A 5,241-nucleotide genomic window follows, 5' to 3' on the forward strand; every position below is an offset into this window, starting at 1 on the left:
ACTGAGATGAACTGTGTATCTGTCACCACTTCCCCGTGATGAAGGCAGTCACTGTGTTCTGCACATGTGAGCTAATAAAATGAAAATTTAAACAATGGAGTGTTTGAATAAAAATTTATTATAATAAAATTAATATTATTGACCCTCACCTCAAAATCCTCCATTTCACTTCAAACACACTTATCTCCTTGCTCTTGCCCCTTTCTGGGGCAGTTCTGGGAGTCCTCTTTTTTTTTTTAAATTTTAATGAAAATAAAAGTAAACAATAAAAACAATGTATAAAATTTCAAAACAAAATTGTCTGAGAGTAACAGTGGTTAGTACACTGGAGGTTGTTATCTTGAAAGTAGTTGCTCAGATTACAAGACACAGGTATGAAAAATGGATCAAACGATATAGGTATAAAACTTTCTTTCCAATGACCTGATAGCAATTAATCCTCTTTCTTGAGTATCTTTAGTTTTGGTGTCATGGCAGCCTTGATGACCTGAATTGATTCAAGACACTTACCTTTCTCGGTTACTTTGACTTTGGGAAGAGAACGAAGTCACATGGCTCCAGGACTAGTGAGAACACCATGGTATTTTCGAGTCTACATTTCCACTGGATGGCTCTGGGCAGCAGCATTCATTGCAAATTTTTTTAAACACACCTCACAAAGACACTCATGAAAGAGGACTTCAAGAAGTGCTTCAGAATGTGACAAGGATGGTGGGATAGGTGTGTTCAGGTGTGTAGGGTTAAAGGGTGAGAGGGCTGCTTAGGGAAATGTGTCTTTTATTGTAATAAATTTTTAAAATTTAAACAGGTAGGTTTGGAGATTAAAACTTTTCTTATATAGCCAAGCTTCCGCCAATAAGGCCTCACTGTGACTTTAACAAACATTATCTTCCCACATGCCAGGGACTATTGGACATTCATTTCACATGGGAAAATTTATCTGAAATAATAAAGCAGGAACTTTTCTTGAAGTTGCAATTTAAAAAAATAAAATAAAATAAACAGGTACTCTATAGTTCAAGATTACAGGACATACGCACTTCCCTTACCTCTCTGTATGGCCAACAGGATTTTGCTCTAGTTAACAGATTGCTAGTCTGCCTCACTTCCTACGTCCCCAAATCTTTGCTGCAAAGCAGCATGTCTCAGGGCAGCGTTGCCAGGAGCCAGCCTCTGGGGATGAGGAGCGGACTGCTGTGGGGGGAGACGAAAATCAAAGATGCGACCTTTACGGGGCAGTGTTCTGAGCACAAACACCTTGGGGAGAAAAGCGAAAGGGTCAGAAGTGAGTAAAGGGAGACCCGAGGTGCGGTGCGGTTCCAGAGGAGTCCCCAGGCGTGACGTGAAACGGGCAGGGGAGAGTTTCCTTAGGATGAGTCCTGGAGAGCATTGGCGGCCGAGGAGTCCAGCACAGAGCACGCGCCCTGCAGGCGGTAGCACCTACAGTCGAGCTCACGTGTGTGTCCAACGTGAGGCCTCTGGCCTCCGCTATCCCAGAGCTTGGAGGGTTCAGGATCTCATGGAAGATCTCTCGGTGTGGCGGAGCAGCGCATGAGTTCATGAGCTTGGGAGCCACAGCCCTCCCTACAGCCAAAGCTCTGTCTCCCTGCGCTGTGTCCTCCATGAGCAGGTCACACCTGTCTGCTCCTCAGGCTTCTTCATTATAAAGGGCAGACACTAGTTCTTTATCCTCATACGGCTGGTTGTCAGGTAATCTATATGAGGAGCATTCAGGTTTTTGGTATTGCATAAACACTCAGTGATGCCAGTTACAATTAACTTCTGTGCCCAGGACTTCAGGCAGTGCCTACTGTTATTAGGTGTTTGTCATTTTTTCGAAGGAAGACATTATCAGAAGTCAGACAGGGGAATTTAGAGATTACTGCCATGTAAGCATACATTTTAAGACACTGAAAATCTCATTTGTCCTAAGACATTTTTCCCTTTAGAAGATACACTTGCCTAAATAAAAAAAAAAAAAAAAAAGAGAGAGAGAGAGAGAGAGAGACCAGAATGAACGCATTATAGCTCTAGAATATCCCTTGGTCTCACTTGGAAGCTAAGTATGATATACTCGCAGGCCCCTGAGCTCACAGGGAAAGCTTGAAGGCATAAAGCTGGGAAGGGCTCAAGTCAACGACTTCTGACATTGCCAGTCCTACGGATAGCCCACTACCATTATGGACTACTGGACTATATTGGAATAGTTGGCTGAATTCACTCACGTACAATATTTGAATGGCAATGGAATACCTATCTCTGACAAAAGTAAACAAAAAAGGAGGATATAAAAAATCAAGAACCATCTTGTATCTGTATATACAAAATAGGATAGATATACAGCTACTTTCTCTTAATTCAATGGGAAGAAAGATTTGTACTAATAGTGTTTGTGGACAGGATATCCTGTCTGCATCTTGTACTAGGAATAATCACTAAGAAGACAACAATATGCAATGTATTAATTATTGAAACTGTCCTACTAATCGGTTTTGAAACTGTCTCATTGCTATTTGTTTCTCAATAAAATTAATAAAAAAAGAAAAGTAAAAAAAAGGAAAAAAGAAAGGAGGGAGGGAAGGAAAGGATAAAAAGAGGGAAGGGGTAGAGAGAGAGAGCGAGAGTGAGTACAACAAATGGGGCCCTCCCAAGGCTGATGCACCTGGTGCCTAGACCTTGCCTAGTTTTGAAGAAATGCTCAGCTGCTCCTGGGGCTCAGGGCCAGTGCTTGAGGATTTTCCAGGTGAGGGCTCTGTGAGCATACATTACTCTCTAAATTAGAAAGTGAGTTATAACATCCGTTCCGCAGGACACTAACTGGAACCAAGAGGGCGTCTTGCTTTTCTTTTTCCTTTGTAGGGGTCCAAGCAGCCAGTCGCTCCTCTCTAGAAATGCACTAGTGTCCAGTGTCTCTGAAAGGCTTTCCGTGAGATAGCATTCATAGTCCTTTGCTTTTACTCTCTCAAAATGATGGAGAATGTGAAATATTTATAAAGTTCACAGGATAAACATAGCTGTGACTGTAATTTATGAAGCTATCATTTCTCTAAGGTGGAAAATGTCCTCTTTCTGGACCTTGAGGTATTAGATCCGGGCACAGGACGGAAACATGAGATGGGTGGGCTTTTCCTGACAGACAACACAATCCTGATCATTCCCTTCTGTTTTCTGAGAATTTTCATCACTTCAAGCAAAGGAAAATTAAACACTCAGGGAAAACAAAGCCTTAGCTTCAATTCTGATCCAATAGTCTCATAAGCACCTACTGGACCAAGGGGTGCCCAAGATAGCTCAGGTCACCTTAGGAATGTGAATGGTTATTGGGAATACAAATGGCTCAGGGAAGTGCGAAAGTTCCCAGGTGAACAATGGAAGCCAATGGTTTCTTACACTTACAGAGAGTTTGCCTTTGGGATCTGTGTTTTGCATTTTATCTCAGTGATTCCTCTCCAGGACCCCAAGGAACAGGAGAGAAACAGGCTGAGTGACTGTGTGAGTTTGCTGGGCCTCACTTCCCTCAGCACTGAGTGTTCTGAACTTGCTTGTGCGACTGGGCTCATGGACTCGCCACGTATTCCCTGTAGATTTAGCAGAAGCAGTGTTGGCGCCTTACAACTATTGGGAAACACTGAGACATTGCCAGGGGTGGTGGTCTACAGTCTTTTGGAAGGATTCCTAGTTGAAAACCATTTACATCTACTCCTGGTTCTGGTTTTCTTGAGTCCCCATGTAGATCCTATATCAGAATACTGTGGGACATTTGTTTAGAACACAGATTCTTGGATCTTATTCTGGGCCATCTAGTTAGGAATTATAGGAATGGGGGTGAAATGTAACAAGCACCTCAGCTGATTCTTAAGCTCACTAATTTCAAGAAACGTTGTTTCATGCCCTAGACCCTGAGGAGACAGAGAGCACCTCACAGTATTTGTGAGAAAAGAATTAGTGTGGCCTTTGATTAATGGCCCTGTGAAAGAGAATAAGAAACACATCTAAAAATACTACCTAAGAATTGGAAAGGTTGATGGGTGAGAACAGTAAGTTATTAAAAACCAAGAATAATTTAAGAACTAATTTTACAGATAATTGATAATGAAATGATCTGATAATAGTGCAAGTAGAGTACATGGGGGAAATTCTGAAGAAGCTCTAATTAAGAGGATTAAAGAGACCAGCTGGAAAATAATTAAAGGAATCAAGATAAATGGTATCAGAGTAGGAACAAGAAACTTACTTCCTAGAGATAAGGCAGTTTTAGGAAAGGGGCAGAAGGCATCAGATTTATCTGAAAATCTGCAGTGAAGATAAGAAGAGTGAAGTTTTGGCATTGTAGAGAAACTTTGATGCTGAAATCTTCAGGAGGCTTATATGTTATTTGTATTCAAAGCTCCTCACCACTTTATGCAATATCAATACATGAAGTTTTTTATGTTACACATTATTTTTTAGTCTTTCAGTGAACAAGCACTTCTGATACATAGACCCGAGATGTAATTTCTTATGGAGAAGGCATAATTTAAGAATACTCTGTAACATTAAAATATAGATTCTACATTACTCTAGTAGAGCTACAGTATTGTTTACTGGTTACTAGATAATTGCTTATATTTGATATATCATTTGAAACGGCTTGGTCATGTTATGAGAGAATGAGAACTTTAATCGTGGTGTAAAATTCTATCTGGAATCTTTTGGAAGTCCTCTTCTCATGAATGAGGGAGACTCGGAGTGGATTCAGGACACAGAGGCAGCCGGGACAACACAACTGGAAGACTTGAAGAATGGCTCTGGAAAGAAGCATGAAGTGTGGGATGTGCACTCAAAGTGGAGGGGCTCATGGGCAATGTGTCCTTTATTGTAATTTTTGGTACCAAACAATTCTATTATCACCAGGACTCTTTCTAGGTTTCATAATAAACACTCTCACATCTCTTCTGGTGTTTTCTATACTTTTAAAAACTCCATTCTCAGTCACTTATATTTCTCATATGGCGTTGAAAATAATTTGAACAAACTTCAACCCATAACACACAGAAGGGAAGGACTCGAATTCTAATCTCTTTAACATTAAACTGAATATTAGTTTTATGAAAATGTGTGTATGTATGCTGTCAAGCTTTCCCTCTGTTGTCAATGCCTGTGAGCTGAAGACCAATGGGAATGACCTGTGGCCCAGTAAGTTGGATTTGCTGCTCTTTCTGGCAAAGGATAGCACATCACAGGGACCCCGAGGTGTTTTGG

Source organism: Octodon degus, unplaced genomic scaffold, assembly GCF_000260255.1.
Source record: "Octodon degus isolate 3935 unplaced genomic scaffold, OctDeg1.0 scaffold00025, whole genome shotgun sequence".
In the NCBI taxonomy this organism is placed as follows: domain Eukaryota; kingdom Metazoa; phylum Chordata; class Mammalia; order Rodentia; family Octodontidae; genus Octodon; species Octodon degus.